The 21,057-nt window shown below is 37.2% G+C and overlaps 1 long non-coding RNA gene across 2 annotated transcripts in view; it reads right to left on the reverse strand.

The window, feature by feature from the left end:
- LOC142059018 (uncharacterized) overlaps window positions 1–7,489 on the reverse strand; it is a 66,365-nt gene extending 58,876 nt beyond the window's left edge. For both annotated transcript variants that reach the window (XR_012661176.1, XR_012661175.1), the window contains exon 1: window positions 7,050–7,489. This is a non-coding gene — a long non-coding RNA (uncharacterized LOC142059018). The remainder of the gene's footprint in view (window positions 1–7,049) is intronic.
- Window positions 7,490–21,057: the final 13,568 nt, after the last annotated feature.

A 21,057-nucleotide genomic window follows, 5' to 3' on the forward strand; every position in this document is an offset into this window, starting at 1 on the left:
GCACTTCTCACTGTCTCAACCTTTCTGCAAACCCACTGAGATGACCAGAAGATCTGCCACATTGCCTTTTTCTTAACTTTTACAACTCCTGAACAGAGCTAACAAAAGATCGCTGAAAGTTTGAGTATTTCTTTCCTACTGTGCATGAATATTGATTTATGGAAACATTCAGCAGAAAATTATTTCTTTTCTTTCACACAGAGATCCCTCATATTTGTTAATGGAGGGAAACCAAAGTTTTCATTTCCATGTATATGACACCATCATTTCAGTTAGTCACAAAATGGTGACCTGAAAAAATCTTCTGTGAAACCTCATCATCTTTATGCCCACTGATTTCTGTTTCTGTGCAGTGATTTTTAGAGTTGCTGCCTCAGGTTTTCTAACGCAGTCTGTTCAATGGCAGGAATCAAAGAATCATTAACAGAAACAGAAAGGTGAAAATGGGAGCACAATTTAATGTCTGCCAGCAAAGGGGGCAGAATGCAGCAAAGGTATTTACTTCTTGTAGTAAAGGATTCTGTAGAAATTAAAGACCTATTTCAGCATGATGTTTTAAGCATGTGCTGAACTTTGAGCATGGAAGTCGTTTGCTATTTTGCGTTCAAGCTTTAGAAGTAAGAATATGCTCAATGCCATTACAATATGAGATCCTTGGTGCACAAATACTGGAGCTAGTAAATGTCTAGGGCTCGGGTTTGGTACTCCTGGTCATGCAGTGCAGCTTTTTGGCCTGCAGTTAGTCTCACTGGTACCATGGGACAGTCTGTTAAAGAAGGCACTACTCTACAGGAGTCAGCATTTTAGCGTTAGGCCCTGCATGATAGCACTTTATGTTGAATATTGGAACACGGCACCATTACAGATGCAGTAGTGTCTTCTGTTTATCCCGTATTCTGATGTTTTGTTGCATATTAGCAAAAAATAAAAAGTGAATGTTGAAGTACATGAAAAACTTAAGAAAATTAAGCTAGAACTGGGTTACATGAACCTCTTGAGAAACAGACTTTGTATCTTGTCTAGTTATAGAAATACCACACCAAAAATGACCTGATTTAATAACAACAACAACAAAGGCTATTGTTCTGTCTGGAATTTTATATTCCTTTCAAGCATCAGAGGTATATCTAGTACCCTTTACTGTGGTATCTCAATGCCAACCTCACAATAATAATCCAAATTCAAAGCTTGAATTCTACTAATATGATGTAGATTAGAAGCCAGGCAGTTAAATGATTTGCCCAAGGCTACAAAGCATCTTGCTGGAGAGCTGAAACCAGACCTTTTACCATGTCTGCCTGCCCAGTCCCAAAGTCTGTGCTTTGTTTTATGTTCTCAGGCATGTTTCTTCATGCACATGTTGCTTGGACTGCATGCTTGCCATAAAGCAAAGGCCATGTTGCCCACTGCATTTTCTCCTGGATTGTTTTTCACCTTCCATTTAAAAAGTGATTGTGATTTTAATGAAAACCTGCTACAACTGAAAAAAAAAGAGGGATATCTTATCGAATCCATTTTCATAATTATTTTCCAGAAATTATTTTCCAGAGCTCTTTGGCCATTTCTTGATTCAAGTTTATAGTGATAGTCTGTAACCGTCAACCACTCAAGCATAATGTTAAACTGAAATGACTAGTAGTGGAAATTTGTACAAAATACACAGGAATAATAAATCTGTTGCTGATTTTATCCCTTGTGAAAAAAAAAATCCCAAAAAACCCACAAAACAAAAAAATCCCACAACCAAACTTGCTCTGTATTACTTTCAACTGGTCTTCTCTCCCCTCCCTTTTCTTCTAAAGGATTCATTTTACTCACTTACCTTATCCATGGGTTATGTAAATATATGGGCAGGACCTCGTGCATCTTTTGCATACTATACTTGTTGAATCTTGGTAAATATTGTTATATTACTCCACAGATATCTCACTAAATCCAAATAAAATAGTAGGTAAGATTGTAATTATGTCAGCTGTGTGCATATTTCTGTAGATAATGTTTGTGTGTGATATGTACAGTATTTACGATATGTACTTTGCATGAAGATCACACAGCCACAAGTGAGACTGTGATCATCAACCCACATAGCATGGGTGAGGTATGGCTATGTAAACTCTATGTAAAATCTATGTAGTGAAGCTAATAACAATTGAAGATTACCGATGTTTTAAGGGTGAGAATTTTGGATGTGGAAAATTACATTTTTCTGACATTTTTTAAATGTCGTGGGGGGGTGTGTTTTGGTGTTGTTTGGGGGTTTTTGGTTTTTTGTTGTTGGTTTTTTTTTTTTAATTTGAGAAGTACCATATCCTTCATATTTTCGGACTTCATTAGAAAAGGCAAATCAGTTCATGCCTTAATTCACCCACAACTTTCCTTTTTTTTATTTGTTCACTTTTTGCTTGAGGGTTTTTATTTTTTCTTATATATTTGGCAATTAAATGATGCTGAGTACCTGTTTGTCTGGTATCTGAGACACACATATATTCCTTGCTGCATGCATTTTTAAAATAGGAGCTCACAATAATTTTTGCCTGAACGCGACTAGATTTGCTGCTGTACAAATAATATAAATTAAATATTCTTAATTATTTTGGTTCATGCTAGAAAAGATGCAGGACAAAGGGGAGATTGATGCAGTGTGCCTTACAATGGCCCTACTGATTTCTCTACTGGCCCTTCCTCTGCACATGGTCAATTAGAATTGAAAATCCTGTGCTGATTTCATTCGCTGGAATTTTTAAGCAGGTCAGGAAGAAAGATGTTATTGAAAGGAAAAGTCTCATCTAAATAAGAAAAGAACACGTGGCCATCTGGTCTAACTGTACCACGCCAAAAGTCATTTTGGCTCAGCTGTAGTTTGGTCTTTGCAACAGTTTGCCAAAATATCGAACAGAAATCTGTTTACGTTAAAACACTCTGTGCTTTTTATCTATAAAAATGCAGTGTGCAGTTCCGTTCCTATCTGTAACACATGAGCTCATTTGACCCTGTTACCTTATTGAGACTGCCTATGTTTCTGGTAGGGTCTCAAGTTACTTCTGCTGTGTAAAGGTGTAAGTAGAACAACCAATCTTTTGAAAGTTTTGGAAGTAATCCTGAGCACTTTATTCCTATGCCTAAAACTTGCACTTCTGCTTGAACTAGGAAAGGCTCAAACAAGCAGACCCAACAGAAGAAGCATGAGGGTAAGAGGGAAGACGAGAGTTTAAAAAAAGCGATTAGAACTTGGAGTTTGTGCAAGTAGCACCATGAAGTTTGCACAACCTATTGGAGGCCATAGGCTGAAAGATGAGCTGTAATAGACATCAAATTTTTAAGAAATGGAATCATAACTATGCATGAGCTTCCATGATTGCTTTGTTTCAACATAAACGATTTAAAAGTTTAAAGAAGTTAGCAAAAAAACACAGGTCAGAATATTTCAGATTTAGATAAATAAACTTCTTGTGTAAAAACCTAGTGTAAAAGCTCCAAATCTCAGGTGTCTGGACAATGGCAGCTGGAGGATAATGCCATATTTGCAAAAAAGCTGGGCATGTGTATCTCCTACCCACTTCAGTCAGAGCTGCTGAACACCCAGCATTCACAAAACCCAAAAGACTTTACTGGGAGAAGGGGAGTGTGTTGAACTAAACATGGAGTCAAGGGCCCTGTATTCATATGCTCGGGTTTAATGCTTAGCTCTTATGTGATTAGTCATTACTTTTGCATTGAGAAACAATATATAAATTGCCAGTAGAAATATACCTTCTAATAAAAGGTGGTGTGTAAATCACTTCTGAAGGTTAGAGGAATTGATTTGCATAGGATTTCAGTCTCTAGGAAATGGATAAAAATATGATTGTTTGTTGTCATTACCTTGAGAAAATAAAAGCACTTCAAATTGTAGCTGCAGGCATTATTTTGAAATACATTTGTGAAACAGAAGTGACAAATTTTATTTTTCAAGCATAATATGCCAGGAAAAGTAGAAAAGAAAGTAATACTTAATATTAATGAACTTGTGTATATGCATATACATGTAATTTACAAGTATATAGGCCTCATATATGACCACTGTGTTGAGTTAGCTTGTATATTTCATATAAGGTGTGTAAAACATTGCTTCAGAAAAGTGTTAAATCCCTTGTTTAAAAAAAAATATACAGGAATAGAAATTTTATCACAGCTCTTAATTGATTCTTTTTATTTCTCTGAAATATCTTTTCTATAATCTCTATTTTGCCTGTGGATATTGTTGCCACTACATGCAACCTTTTGTTTGTATGTGTCTGCTGCTATTTGGAAAGGAAGTTCTTTACAAGACTAAATTTATGGTATACCTATGCTCGGTTCTTTTCAAAATAGTGTTTATTGGCAATATTAAAGAAAAAAGCTAAAAAATTTCCTATCTTTCTATTAAGATACCTGTTAGTGTGACTAAGATATGGTTTAAGACTTTTCAGGGAGTAAACTAAAAGCAGTGTGTGTGCGTATGTGTGCATGTGTGTATGAAAACGTATTTTCTTTTAAGTCTTTTTCACCCAAAGTCCGTATGGAAAAGCAAGGATTAATCACCATGTGTATTGTACCATAATCTGTACCAGAAGACAGTGCAACTCCAAAGAACTTTTAGAAAATAGGCCTGCACAGCATACATTTAAAAATTAAATAGAATGAATTCTTTGAATCTCCCTTCTCCCTGGATGTCTCTGCTAACCCCACCCATAACCACGCCAAATGGAGAGCAACTATTTTGGGGAGTACTGCATTCCCAAGACCAACTTTCTGGCACGATGACACTGGGCCAGTCGGCATTTCTCTGGGCTGTGGCAACAGGAAGGCTGGGGGCTGCAAGGCCAGCTAACTAAAATAGTCCCCTGCCACGCACCCCTTCTTCGGTTTGAAGACAACCTACTCGCAAAGCGTTTCATTACCACCTTCTTTAAAACTGCCACAATAATGTCTAGGAGATCTTCTAATCTCCCTAAACCCAAATATGTTTTTCAGTTTGATTGCCTTTCAGATATAGGTCTCTGTACACTAGTTATTTGCCTTTATGTAATATATTGTATACATATACAAGATCTTTACATAGGATTTGAGAGCTACATGGAAATTATGTAAGTGATGCATGAACTTAACAAAATACTGCATTGACTGCAAAGCTAGAGTAGAAATCACTGTAAAATGGGAACAGCGGATGCCCCTAGTTACACTGTGTTGGAAAGTGTGTGCACATATGCGCATGTTTTGTACAATAATGTGCGTATATGTTTACAGAGTTTCTTATTTCATATTTTTTGTGAATCATAATGAAGTTGAAACTGAGTCTGGCTGACATAAGGAGGAAAGCCTTGTGTTTGTCTTTAATCTTTCTGCAGCACAGTTCAGACTTCTGTCTGATCTGCACATAGCAGAGCAAGGGGTTTGCCGTGCATTGCGTGCAGGCTCCTTGATTGTGGAGGGGAAAAAAAAAAATCTGGCTGGAATCCAGACAGGCGAGAGCAGCGCTCTGTTGATCATTATGTCTAGCCTTCAGGTGTCTCAGCTCACAGTGGGCGGCGGTTGGGGGAGGGGGAGATAACAGGAGGGCAGACAAAGAATAAAATGGTGTATTTAAAAAAATAAAAATCATATGTAAAAATTTCACGGCAAATCCTTTTTTAAAAAATGCTTCTTTTAACGTTCCCTTCCCCGCAGTGGGAGCAAGCAAACATCTGTCCAGGAAGATTTATTTAAGCCATAATTAGTAGCGTCTGGAGTCTTTCAACAATTTCTCCTTATTGCACTTAATTTTTTTTTTTAAAAGAAGTCTGCTCATCTTTCACTTAGAAACTGTTTTCACTTCATGCTTTATTAGAGATCCAGCCCAGCCAGGACCGAGTCAGGTTTCTATTGTCTTTGCTTTTTCTCTTCTGATCGTAGTTTTCAGAATCTAACTTTTTTTGGGGGGGTGGGGGGGGCGGTGGGAAGGAGCATGCAGGCAGAGGGGAAAAGGCCTTAATAAAGGTCTTATGAATATGGGGGGGGGGACAACACAACAAAAATACAAATCAGTGCTTCTTATTATACAATTATCCATTTGGGTTCAATTTCTTTTCCGGAGAAGCAGAAGGAAAAAAAAAAAAAAAAAAAGCTCTGCTTTGTCTGTTGCTTCTGTTTGAGAACTCTCATAAATCTTGCCCAGAAAGCAACTTGGGCTTAAGGAGATCTGGTCAGCAAAGCTCTGGGAAGCAGTTGCAATATCTCTTGCTATGGATAGTCTCTTCTTTCTGCCCCCTTCGTCCCTGCTGCCCCCGCCACCCCGACCTTCTGACGTTATGCTGCGAAGAGCCCCACACCCCTTCCCACCCCACCAGGAATCTGAGTGAATGCAAGCCACAATCTAGAGGTAGTTAAAGTTGCTTATCAAAAAGCCTCTCCTCATGCTGAGTGAGTCTAGATATTACACTAGTTGTGTTTTTTCAGTCCAGCCATAACCCTTTTCTAACACTCCCCCCGTTGGCTCGCCTCTCCCCCTCCCCCCGTGGAAGGGGTGGGATGGGAACCTTGCTCGACTTCATTGTTCCAAACGTAAGAGCTATTTGCCCCAAAGTGTCTTTGCTGTCTTTCATAGCTAATTATAATAACTGTCAGATGTCTGGAAAGTCTGGGCTGCCCTTGCTGGCGGAGTTAAAGTTTGCCTTTATTTTTTTCCCCTTGGGGACAGATCAGGCCTTATTAAACACAGAGTACAAATAAAAGTGAACAACATACATGTGTAGGGGTTTTTGTCTTTGTTTTTCTTTATGAACAAAGCAGCATGCTGGCTATGTCAGGAAGCAGCGTGGCATGCAGCGTGTATGCAGGCACTGCCCTGGAGGATAACTCTTTTTTTTTCTCCTCTCTTTTTTTTTCCTTTTATTGAAGCATGCAAGAAATGTTTCTGAATTTGATTAGTACTTTAGCTACTTGTTAATTCCATAAGAAAAAGTAACCATCGATTTAGGGCACATAGCATTTTGACAATTTTAAGAGATTTGCTTTTCTGGGTGAAAATAAAAATAAATAGACCATGTACTCACAGTTTTGTTGTGCTGTGCAGGTCGCTGTCTCCTTCCGCAGAGACAAGGAGGGCAGGAGGACGTCAAGGGTGCAGAATCCCAGTTTATTCAGGAGAAATGTACAAATGAGCTTCCTGAAGACGCCTGTAAGTCAGCCACTTGTGCTCAGACATCCCATTGCTGCTCTGCAAGCTATACTATCTGCAGTTCTGAATTGAACTAAATACTGCCCATGTGAAAGACAGGGGAAACACAGTCATGTGGGACACACAAATCCACTCTATTGGCTCTGAAGGCACAACTTCAGCATTCTTGCATTTCCACCATTGGTTAACAGTTCAAGCCGAAAGAGTCTAGGTCCTCCTAGTGAGTCCGTTTTCCCTTTATGTGTGGAAGAATGACTGTAGGATTTTACAGTGGCAGGATTAGTTAAGTAAGGGACTGAAGTCATCCCTTTGACTGAAGCTGGTGGGTGGGGATTGGAAGCTGTGCTTTTCTCGTGTCGACGTTTTTCCTTTTTCTGCCTGCGTTCTGTGTGTCAGGAAATGCTTGCAGTTAACTTGGGCAGCGCAGAGAAACTGAAGTGACTTTCTTCAGGTTCAGGGATAGGGACTTGACTTTTAGTGTAACACACTGTTTTAGACCATACAGTGATTTTTACAGGAATAACTCTAGACTGGCTAGCTAAGGTGTGGTTATTTTCTCTTTTCTAGATTTTTTTTTTAAAGCCCAGAAAGGGATATATATATCAGCATTGTCTAGCTTGAGTTTTTGCATCACATAGGACAGACAAATTAATCCAACAGTTCCAAAGCCTAGACTAGTAATTCAAGTGACAACAGAAAATAGATTTTACGGAACCTATTGGACCTCTGGGGTATATTACGATGTGTTGTTAATATTTTGAAAAAAGAAATGAATTCCATAAAATCTAGAATTGCTGATATTTGGTCAGTTTGAGAATAATGAAACCATAAAGATTAAACAGAACACCTATTGTGGTGTTCTGTCATTTGCCTGATTTAGTTACGCCAGCACGAGCAGTAATTTGAAAAGGTACTCAGTCATGTGTGACATACTTCTCCAATTAACCCTTATTAAAAAGACCTTTCCCAAATCCCACATGCATGTTTTCCTAGAACCACAGAAAGCAGAGGTATGACAGATTTGTCAGGGTTTGTGTCCCTCCTCCTCTCTGGGCAGGTTTATTTCTTCTTCGATCTTTCCAGGGCTTTGTCTCATGTGGCTCTAAATACCCTGAACGTGTGGCTCCTGTTGGTGGACTGTTGAAGTTAGGGCCTAATTTAACAGTTGAAGGACTTAACTATACTTGGAAATTTACCAGAATAATTATTCTGGAATAGTAAATTCATTATACGCCTGTGGTGTACACTGACAGACTACACTGCTGGCGTTTGTACTACGTACAAGCTCTTATTCAGCAGCTTATGCTTGGCTCTGGGTGTCAGGACATCTTTTTGTTTCTACCAGTCAAGCTTGTTCAGACCACCTTAAAACAATGCTTCTTCCTCTTTGGAGCTCACCCTCTCAAGCTATTTATAGACTTTTATCATCACCTCACCGACCACCCTTGTCATCACTTAGCTGAACACCATATTCCAGGTGTAGCTGCATAAGATATGGGAATGTTCCTCTGTAGCCTGTGACCTGGTATCACTGCAGCAAATCAATATGTGTTTGCTTGATATGTGAGCAGGAAAAATATATGTTGTAAAATTGTACTTACACACCTGACAAACAGGGTTTCAAAGAAGATGAATACACTGTAAGCTCTACTCTGAGTTAAGAAGGCGGCCTTGTAAAGCCTTCTTTGCTTGTAAGTGCTAAGAAGATGCAGAGCTTCTATTTTTCTTTAGCAGGCTCACTTAAAAGTAATGATTTGTAATCATATATGAAAGGTGGGGTTTGGTTTTGTTGTTTGGTTTTTTAATCTTCATGAAGAAAGGTAATTGCCTGGTTTGGATAAAATAAGGCTACAGCAGTAGCGTCAAAACTTTCTCTCCTCCTCCAAAGATGTTTTCAGCCCCACTGGGCTTTCCACATCTGGACTCCAGAACACTGAGGGGAGAGAACTGAAAACCCTGGGAGACATTTTCTTTTTTTTCACAGCGCTGGTGGTCTTCATAATTTTGGTTACTTTTTTTGTTGTTGTTTAATTCAATTAAAGTGGGAAGAAATACTAGTAAAAGAAACCTTACTCCAGAGAGCAGTAAACTCTTTGGTTTTAAGACCAGTACATGGTCTTGTCTTAAATACATCTTTCTCATGAATGTCAGCTTCTGATTTTAAAACATTGAAAAGCTATTTAAAGAGAGGGAATAAACATCTGAATTCATTTAGTATTGTTTAGCTCTTTCCTCAAACAAATCATGAGTGAATTTCAGGAAATGTTAGGGAATCTGGAGCAATGATTATTTACCTGCAGTTCTTGAGCCATGAATCAAAGACTTAGGTGATACAAGCAGACATTTTTGTGACTCTCTTAGTATTATGGAGACCACATTAATACTTAGCATCACTGTTGTCTGCAGAGAGAGAAGTAAGTACATCTTTACATGTATTAATGTATTGCAATGGACGTCTTATTTTCCATATAATCTCCGTTGAAAAAAAAATCAAAATGAAGACTTAGGCAACATCATGTTCACTCTCCTTGAATAATAAACTGCTTCTTTCTCCATTATTGGTTACTAGAGAAGACTTCATAAGTGTAAGAGACAAAGAATGAGAGCATCATAAAATTACCACGGTGTGGAAAATAGCATTACTTTGCAAATTGTGTCATTGTGATGGCCCTTAAGATACGAGGCAAGATGTTGCTGTACGAAAAGGGCTGTCAGAGTCTGGAGACCGTACTGTTGCTGTTATGTGGTCCTCTATGACTCCATCCATTGACAGAATGGTCTTCTGGTTTTGGGTTAGGGTTTCTTGGGTTCTGGGGCTTTTTTCCCCTGATCAAGGAAAGATTGGTAAAGACACTTTAACTGCTGCTTAGTAGAGGTCCTGTTCCTAAGAATTTTCACTGTCCTTTGGCCAGGAACTCTAGAAAAGAAAAGAGATGAATAAACTAAGTTAGAAATGGTAGTCACTAAAATAGCTGTTTTTCATTCTTTGGAATTATTAGAGGGCATAAGGTGTGAGGGAAAAAAGTAGGATGGCCTTGATCATCTCGTATGGGGTTCATTCCCAAACAACTTTACAAAACAGTTAGTTATTTTTTCTTTTGTAAATCTGAGTTCAATGACTGTTTGGGGGAAGGAGGAGATTTGCCCTTTGCCTTCTTCTTAGCAATGAATGCTACATTTAGAAAGGCAAAAATCAAAAAATATAAATTTCTTTCAGAAATGCTTAGAATAACAGGACTTACGCAGTTTGCATGTCGATGTGTTGTAATACATAAACAGATACCTCTGAAAACAGTTTAACTACTTCCTTAGAAAATCAAATCAAATTCTATTGTGCGTATGACGTAGATTTTGTGTTGCCCAGCACTTTTAAGCCTTTTCATTTTTCTTTCTGTGGAAAATAATTGAACGTTACTGTTTAGACTGTGTATTTGCTTGAACCTTTGCCAGAGAATTCTTGCTCTTCGATACACCTTTGCTTTTTATAATTCAGCAGTAGGTGGTATCTGCTAAAGTTTAAATCTTATGTTAGTCACTGCTAGTAAAACCTCTCAGTGTTGGTAATGCATAAGAAAAGAAGAAATAAAAAGTCAAAACACACAGGAGATACTGGAGAAACTGGAAAAAGGCAAAAAAAGAAGCAAAGTCATCGGAAGTCTTTGAGGACAGGCAAGTGAACAACGGGCACCCAAAAGGGATTTTGCAGAAAGGAATTACTAGAGCCTAGAAACATGCACATCGCTTGCATGATGTACCTATATCCTGGAAATAGCTTTATACCCTAATTAAAAACTACCCTAAGCTAACATGAAGAGTTTTTCAAATGCATCTGGTACAGGAGGGCTATGAAGGAAGGTTTGTTCTCATCTCCTGCACCAGGAGAGGTGAAACTTGCTGAAATGTTGTCTGAGCAAGTTGACTTTGCTGCACATGAACCAGCTGGCCAGGTTGCAGTATCTGCCATTTACATGAAAAATCACCAGCAAAGCTGTCAATATCATAACTGATTTTGTAGGGCTTTTTTATGTTTACATTTAGTTTTGTTTGTGGTTTTCTTCCAATCACATCTTTTCTTATTCCTCAGTCTCCTCTAGCTATTTATGTAGATAATGTGAATGAAGCCATGAGATACTGGGATAATTTTCAGCAGGCCAAGAGGAAGCTGGTTTCCCATTACTAGTAAAAGTCAGAAGAACTTATTCCTGCTTTCTCTGCAGGCCTTTTTTTCTCTTTATGGTCAAGTTTTGGTGGGTAGTTTACATAGTCTGGTTGCAATTTAATCGCTAGAAAAACCACCTCAGGTTCAGTAGGCTCTTGAACTCTTTGTACTGAAATTCATGCATACTTCGAGCTATTAGTTGTTTCATATTTATAAACCTGATTTTCGTTACAGGACTGTTGGTGAGGAATTCAGATCTCATCATCATCTCATTCAGATGAACTGATAACTTTAGGAAAAAAATCCAGGATTTTCAGCTAATTAATTCTAAAATTTTTATAAGGTTTATACAAGAAAAAATTATAATAATCTGTTAAAGACCATATTTGTAGGAGAAAATTTCTAGATAAAATGGAATGTTATGTAAACAGTGGGTTGGTAACTGCAATATTGTTCAGATGAAACTGAGTGACACAAATGTTTTAAAGCTTGGCTATATTTAGAGTGCTATAGAATTCTGATGTCGAGAAAGATTTGATCAGCAAAGCTGGAACCAACCATGCTTTTAATCTGATGCACCTCAAGTTTAAAATATATAAAATCCCTTGTAACCATATAGGTACCATTGAAATGAAAAATACTTGAACAATTATTAGATCATATCTGCATATTCCAGAAAGTATGGTGATTTCTTTTAAATGATCTTTTTTTTTTTTTTTTCCCCTGGGTAGTTTCATCAATTTTTGTTGAATCCTCCCATTTTTATTCCTTTACTTTGGTCACTTGCTCCCATAACTCCTTTCAGTATAAACAAATTATTTTCCATAAAAACACAGGCCTGAAACTCAGCTGGCCTAATTTTCACCAAAAAAATTAAGGACTTTGTAGGGGCAGTCTGATTTAGTAACCATAACGGGTCTTTTTCCCTCAGGCTACTCTTCCAAGGTTATGTAGTTTTTTCTTGTTTTAGGTAAGTTATTTCATCACCAGTTAACCCACAGTAATATATAAATATGTATATCTCATAATTATCCATCAAATTGCCATTTCCTTATAGTAGCCTGCAACTGGCACTTTGTATTCTAATTTTTCTTTTGCTGTAAGATATTCTATTGGTTTCAAAATCTGAAACGTATCAAAATTTTGTGGAACTCAGTATTTATTGAAGAAACATTTAGGAGTTCACGTTTCAAATGTAGAAGTCTCTTGATGTAAAAGTCATATGTGGTCTAATTCTGAAATTTTTTTATTGACTGTATTGTTCTCTGGGATAAACCATTTCTTTTTTCACAGAGGAGGTAGATGAATGTTAAAGTATTTCATACTATATGTAACAAAATTAAATAGAGCATTCCCTCCATTTTCCCACTCCTGCAGCACTGTCTGAAACAGCAGTGCAGTATTATTGGTGAGATGAAAACTTTGCAATGAAACAAGTCATTAACAGCTGCAACTTCTTTTTCAGTAAAAATATATTAAAGTTAAAATATACTACAACTTTTTTTAAAGTAATGTATTGATGGGGACCAATATAATAAATCTTGGAGATTATTTTTCTTCTTTATCAATAATTTTGATTTAAAGACATCTCCCATTTTTTGATTCATTATTCTTGCCTGATATGTCAGTCTTTTAGGGATTAAGATAGTAGGCAGTTTGCCCCATTTCTGTTCCAATTTTGGGTGGTCCTAAACCAAGATAATTTCAAAAGGATTTTTTTTTGTTGTTTAACCATCTGCCCTCCACATTTTACTCCTTAATGAAATAATTTGTTTTATTCTTTTCTTAAGGGAAGTTAATACTGCATAAAAGCAATAGTAATACCATAGTTTTCCTTGCAAGAAGCCAGACATGTTACTTTAAGGATGTGCATTTTTCCTTTGGTAGCTTATGAAAATTTAAATTAAAAGGATTTAATAATTTAAGCAGCATAGTTTAGTGACTGAATGTTGAAGAACAGAGGAGTTTGAAATTGCTAGCAAAACACTAGATGTTTCAGAGAATACAGTTCAATAATGCCTTCAGGCACTGATCCTTCCTAGGTGCATGCAGGGTAGAGATGCTTTCAGAAATAGATTATTATATAGTTGAATAGAACTGCTGCTCTAGTAATAACATTTTATCTTTAATTATATATTGTATTATATATCCTATATTGATTAATGAATTCTTATTCACTAAAGAGCAAAGAATTCCTTTACCGAGAGGGTTTTGATCCTGGTTAAAGAACAAGATGTAGGCAGAGGGGAGGAAAGGGTGGAGGGGGGGCAGCAGGGGGAAGTGAATGCAAACTGCAGTTGTTCAAATAATTGCAGTCACCAAAGTATGTTCGCATATTTGTCTGATCCTTGTAGTGGAATAAAATCCTACCCTAAGCCCTTCTAAATGTCCTCCTACTTTATGTAATCTCTATCGTGGGTTTTGTTTGTTGGGGTTTTTTTTATATAGAGCCATCATGATGGTATCTAAATATCCTACTACTGCGACCCTCACTGTTTCTTTTGTTCCTTCCCACTGTTTAATTATGGACATCATTGGTAGCATCTCACAATCCAAACTGGAGCTTTCTTGCTTGAAGGACCTTGACTGAGAGCCTGACTTTACTGAAATCAAGGAGGAAAGTAGGTTTCAGTGTCTTAAGTAGCACCAGGATTTCACCCCTGCCTTTATTCAAGACACCTCTGGACAAAGGGAACAAGTAAGAATGAAGTGCTTGAGTATTAAGCCAATTATCTCTTTTAATTAGGATATGTATAGAGAACTCTTAAACAGAAGAAAGGGTGAAATCTGCTGAATACATTATTCATAGTAAATAGTCCACCCAGCCCTAGTCCTGACAGAGCTAAAGCTGCAGTGGCATCAAAGTGTCTGCTCTTACAGGGTGTTGCTCTGACACAGATGTCAAATGACGAATCAACATGAGGTGAACAGATGAGTCTTATTCCCGGCCTTGCTCAGCTGGAGAGATCTCTAAGGGTGGCCAAATAGGCTCCAACGATGTTCTTAGAGCATCCTTTAGCTGTAAAAGATAAATAAAACTGGCCAGGAGGTAACTTCTGTAATTCCTTAAATCTGCTTTGCAGATATTACAAAGGGTAGACTACAAATAGCTTGGGAGCTTTTTACCACAGCATGGAGGGAGGGAGGGAAATCAGTAAGACCTTGTGGCCACCTCCTCTAAGACTGAGACGAGACCTGAAAATTTAGAACAGTTTTTCTACTGGTGAAATGGGTGTTCCTAAAAAGTAGTTTAGCTGTGGTTCATTTCGTCAGTAGTGGCTTTACCTCCATATTCGTTGCTGGTCTCTGGTAAGATATCTTTGAGACTGGGTAACAGTGATGGAAATTACTGAAGATGGTATGAATAAATAGTGATCCAAACCCTGTTCTGGGGACAATGTTCTGACCATTCATGTTTTTGCAAAATGCTATGAAAATCATAGTTTCCTTTGGGCTTCTGTTACCCTGTGCAATTCCTGTACCACCTGCTGAGTAACTCTATCTTCTTAGCCCATTTTCCATAAAATTGAGTGCTTAATCAGGGAAAACCAAAACCATTGGACAAAAGGCAGTTTAAACGCTTCCTCAGAACAGGCATGTAGGAAAGGGTCCCATTCATAATATTCATCATTCATTTAGGACTTTGGTAGAACTATTTAAGTGTACTCTGTGAAAACAGTCCTGTCTACGTGCAGAACCTGACGTAGCAGCTGGATGACATGGAGTCGGGCAGCAGTAGCTACAGCTCTGTAGCCACAGAGTGGAAATCCGGGAATTCAGATCGGATCCCTCTCTAGACATCAAGCTGTCGTTTATGCATTTTAAATTACATAACACTGATGAAGGCTAATTTTGGCTGAAATAATCTTCACAGCACCAGATTTTACTTTGGGTAATAAAACAGACATTTATAAAAAAGTAGATTCTTTCACTTGTTTCTTAAAAAAAATACAAAAATGAAACTGAGTACTTTCTCCTGCTTTTTATCCTTCCTGTGAGACAGCACTACCTTTACAGTCTTCGTCCTGAATGTAACATTTCAAGCCATAATTTAAAATCAGTTTAATTTTGCATCAGATTGTTGGCATTCTTTTAATGCTTTTTCAGAAACTGTGCAATGAAGTTGAAATGCAATTTACAGTCCTTTGACATAGTGAAAAACCTTATTTCGCAGTGACACATTTTTACAGAGTAAAGATGATAATTAATGTATACGATATCTTGGTTCAATTTCTGCAGAGTTTTAATTCCAGTATGCTAAAATTTCTATAAATTAGTATCGTCCACAAAAGTAGAATTATACTGAAGATGAATTTTATCATCCTGTTAAAAACTGTACATCATAGACAAACAATTCATGTAGAAATATGTGCTTGTTCCTTTGAGAGAGGTGAATAGATAAACTATCCAAGGTACAGGGAAATAGAGCATGGATAATGCGGGTTTGAGATATTCTGCTGCTTAAGTGATGCATTAAATCAATATTCTGCAAAGCTTTTTCTTGTTAAGTTATTTACTTGGCTGCTGTCACAATTCACCATTTAGGTCATCGTCTTTTTTAAAAAAAATATATTTTCTTGTGGCCTAATTTAACTTTATCTAAATACTGCAATTCCTCAAGTAGTGAAACTTCTTCAAATGCTAAAATTATAGCACTGTTTTAATGCCAATATTTACACTGAAATTCCTTATTTGGTTGGTAGGGTAAGGAAAGAATTGACTTTCAAGTGAATTACTAGTTTATCTGCATGAAAATCTATTACTACAGATGAACAGCAGAACGAATAAAAGGCGATGTTAATAATTTAATAAAAAGGGGGAATTTTTTAATAAATTCTTTAACAAATTCTGGAAAGAGAACACTGAAAAGAAAGGCAAGTGTTTCTTCAGCTATTTTCATTTTAACTTGTATCTCAATAAACAGAATCTCAGAAGTTGCTTCTTCTCAACAATCAAAATTACCATTCAAAAGTAATTATGGAGATAATCAGTGCCTTGTTGTAACAGGAGCTGAAGGTGTGCACTCAGTAATGATGTAAGGGTACCTCAGGGAAACCTTCTACCCTTCCACCATTGAAATGGCTGAGTAAGTGCCGCAAAACTTCAGCACCCTGGAGGTATTTCGTTTGTTAAAAAAATAGGCATATCCTGGATCATGAATCACCTCTGCTTTGCGAAGATTTTACTGAGCGTCAGATAAAAAAATTGTTTTAAACCAAGTAATTTATACGATTGTATTTTTTCTTTTAATCAAGATTCAAAAGGGTAAGATCACTCACTACCCTTTGTAAACTGTCTTAATGGTCTATCACCTATACAGTGCTGTCTGTGAGATACCGTTTACATAACATGTAATTAGTCACAGTGTCTATGCAGGTGTGTGGATAAGTCTGCACTTCAGTTTTAGACGGTTTTTGTATTTTTTTCCAGAATTTTTGAAGGAATTATAATTACGAGTGGCAGTCACTTTTTCTTTCTAAGCAGTTTCTTTTAATTTTAAGCTAGACTAAGAAACACTGTTTCCAGAGTTTCCTTGTTAGGGTATTTTAGAAATAGGGGTGTTTGAATAGTGATGCAAACAGTCAAGTAAATGCAAGGGGTTTGGGTGAAGGAGACTGCAAAGATTAGGATTAATTATTTAAGAAAGCAGAAGAATTAAAATGGGTCATGAGGGGAAAAAAATAAAAGCAAAGTACTGAAGCTTGTAGAGGAGAGAGAACAGGAATGCCTGTGTTACTTTTCTCTCTCACAAGGGATGAGAGAGGTCTTCAACCTAATCTGAAGATAGAAAAATCAAATTCTTTCCTTAAGAAGGAAGTGCTTTTACACAAAATATGTGATGGAATTGTGGAATTCCCTAGCAAGATTACTAAGGCTAGACCTGTTTCTTAATCACTATATATATATGTATGGACTGTTTTGGTGCCCTTCCATTTTCTTTTTCTTCATTCATATTCTCTCCCAATCCCATCAGATTTTATTAATCTGTTTCTATGATGCCTTTTCTCATGCAATTTTTCCAGTTTGTGGGAACTGAATGCAAAACAAAACATCTGCTGTCTTGCTATCTACTTTTCTTCAAATTTCAGAACCTTTTTAAGAAAATATACAGATAAGGCAGCATAGTTATATTTCAGCAGTACTCTGAAAGGTTGTTACATAGTCATTTAGAAAATAAGCATGATTCACTGACATGCTATGAAAAAAATAAGGAGGATCTTGTTCATGTTGCTTAGATAAGAACGTTTTTGGTGTGTATCATTTCCCCAAAGAAAGCTACCATCTTTTTATTCTTAATATCAAGTGAAAAGAGAAACAAATTTATTCTTGAAATCTGATTAATAGAATTTCAACTAGGTAAGCCATTGCACTCAGTGATGGTAATGGTGAAAGAAATTAAAATTGCCTGATGTTAGTTAAGCTGGTTTTCATATTAATAAGGTATTTATATAAATAAACATAACTTAATAAATAAAAGTGGCAAGACCTCCTTCAAATTTTTTTCTACTGATAGGAAAATTTTGTATGCCTTCTATAATCTGTTAATGCTTTTGCGGAAGTATTGTGTTATAATTTTATTGCGGAATGCTGTATGCAATGAAACATGTAGTATGACTGTCAAAAGCAGTGGAAACTCCATTTCCTGACTAGACAAAACACCTAAACTGCCTGAAGCAATAGGCTTTGCAATCAAAGTAGTTGTAGAGTAGGTAGTATGGCTACTCAAAAAGTACAAGCAAACTGAATCCTATGTCAAACCAAAAGCTTTTACTATGTCTTTAGTGGGCTAAGAGCACAAAAGGATGCTATCGCTGACATGGAAAAAAATACGCCAAGAAAAAAATGATGAAATAGCTCAACTGATGAGAACAAGTAGTTCCAAGGAACTAAAAATTTACTAAATCCAAAAATGTAAAGTGCTGACCCCCGTTGACCTCAACAAGTTGTTAATTAGCAGGGGATTAACACCCTTTTCATGTGGTGGCAATCACTAGAAAATGACGTGCATGCATCAAAGAACTTTAGGGTCTAACAAAAGATTAAACACAAAGATTCTGTGGATTATAAAAGTGGAATCTGAAAGCGGCACTACAGTGTCCAGTTTGCAATTTTGAGCAAATGATAAATACTTTAGGAAATAAAATACTTTGGGAAGAAGAAGAACTGAAATAGAAACATAATTAAAAAAACCAAAACTATTTCTGTTGCATTCATTTATGAATTCAGTGCCTTTAACACTAACATTTTACGCCAAGAGTTATTAGAGAAAAATCTGGACACATTTTAAAATATCACCCACTTATTATAAGGTAGCCAATAAGGAAATATTTTTTTCTTAAATTAGTTTCCCAAAACAGCTTTAGAAAGTTTCAGTCCTGTATTAAATGACTATACACACCATGTTATTCAGTACTTCTGGATAAAACCATGACTTGAGATTAATACTGTAAAACAAACAAACAAACAAAAACTAGAATCCCCCAGTCTTTCCATTACGAATCTGTTTGGGGCTCTCAGAGGCCGTGATGTTTGAATTGTGTTTTGTATCAGAGCAGTAGCAACCTACAGCACTTTGGGTGTTTGTGTGCCTCGGGGATGCTGTGCTGCTGTGAACTGCTGGTGCTGGGACAGGGGCAGCACGGAGAGGGAGATCCCCATGCCCAGGACCGCCACTGGCCAGGCAAGTGCAGCCTCCAGGGGCCCCATGGCTCTGCAGCTCCCGGATATGTCAGGCGTCAGAGGAGTAGCACTCAGGAGTGCCTTAGTACAGCTGTGACACGAGTGAGAACAAACTGAGGAGCCAGAGTCAGTGTTAGCTGGACCATCGACTGCATCCTAGCAGCTGAAAGTTTAAATCACAATGCGCTTCTGTTTTGGCTGACGAGGACTGAAACCACACCAGCAAACACAAGCAGAAATAAAGCATTTTTGAGACTTTTACAATGACCACAACTTTGTAAATGTGTTTCTAATAGTTTTGAATGCAATGGAATTTCAATCAAAAATGTATTGCTTTCTCTGAAAGGGTTGTTGCTGCTTAATTCTGAAAATGTGGCTAATATTCTGAATGTACCTGCTGCAAAATAGAATTGATTTTCTTTCAAGATGCACACAATACTTTATAATTTACTTCTGCAGTAGGTTTGTAACTTTTATTCTAATTTGGACCCCTGAGGCCACATGGGGGTTAGAGAGCTGTGTTGTGCGCTGTGCTGGTTTGTAGATGATCAAGAGGGTGCAGATGGAGGGCTGTGTCCCTCCTGGGTTGCTCTGCATCACAACCTATGCTGGCAGTGAAGCTGTATACCTCAGCTAAGAGGAGAATGTGAAGAAACTGAAACCCAGTAAAAGTAGCCGAGGAGTGAGTGGCTTTCACTGCTCTTATAACTGCCAACATCAGAAACTTCTGTGAGTCAGCTGTCCACTGGGGAAATTTATGCACAGCCCTGGCCTCACCCAGGCTTGTGATTTACGGCATGAAGCAGTGGGTTGATGAGACTTTTCTGTTTTTGTAAAGACCCTCTTTAATTTCACTATCCGGACAAATATCTGAGCCATTAAACAAAAGAAACTCCTGATTTGTCTAATCACTTGTAGGCAGTGAGTTCTGCAGGTTAATTATATTGCAAAAATGTCTCTCTTTGTAATCAAAAGAGTTAACTTTTGTAATCTCATTTTATCAAAAGTACAGTATTTCTGCTTTTATAGGATGATAAATGCCTATTAGAGCATTTCTTGCTGTTTATTTTTACTTCACTCATGTCTAGATTTGTCTTACTCAAGTCCTTTTTCTTTTGTTCTTTCTGCATTTCGAGTTTGGCATATTTAAGTCTTCACGATGGACAAATTATGGTGTAATTTGTATCATGAAAAGGGAGTAATGGTGATTCCAACTGTGATTTTTCAGTGCTGCATTCATAGTTGCACTCATCAGAAGGAGCCCATGCTTTGACTCTCATATTTAAGGTCAGTCTTGCAGGGCTGACAACTGAGAAAAATATTTTTCAGATAAACTGTGTGAATCAGACCTGGAAGTTTCTGAAAGATAATGAACAGGAAGCTGTGCAACTTTTAGACTCATTTCTCAACAGAGACACAATTGAAGCACAAAGGCATTCTCTCTGTTGTGAATTTGGTCTCCTAATACTTGTGTTAGATTCTGTATTTCCAAGGGGATTTTACATTATTAATCATACTCTGATGCTGACTAGGGCATGTTCTATTGGTATGTTTGGTTTGTCTCTCACCTGTTCAACTATTGAATAAGCATTTGAAGCCTTCTGTCGATGTACAGGTCTGCAAAAATACATGATTTAATGTTGCCTAGTTAATTCCCTGATTTTTGAAACAACCTGATTCAGCTTCAGACTTTATACGTTAATAGTCAAAAAGAAAATTAAGAGGTCCAGTCTTCTTAAGAGGAAATTAACATAATGGGCTCTAGTCATGTGTAACCATATATGAAAAAGCTGTTGGTAGCCTAAGTAACCAATACATAAATAGGCACTAATTTAACCCTTCTTTTTTAAAGTAGTAGGAAGTTAATTCAGAAAGGGTTCATATATGTCAACCAAAAGCCAGACTGTGTTTGATTCTCTATTATGGTTGCTTAGGGATTCTGATGAAATGGTGTCTGTCGGCTATCTCTCTTCCTAATTAGGTAAAAGTTTCAACAAAATTCTTGAAAAGCCAGATTTACATTGTGATTCCAGAAAAGCTCACA

Source organism: Phalacrocorax aristotelis, chromosome 6 (assembly GCF_949628215.1).
Source record: "Phalacrocorax aristotelis chromosome 6, bGulAri2.1, whole genome shotgun sequence".
NCBI classification, from domain to species: Eukaryota; Metazoa; Chordata; class Aves; order Suliformes; family Phalacrocoracidae; genus Phalacrocorax; species Phalacrocorax aristotelis.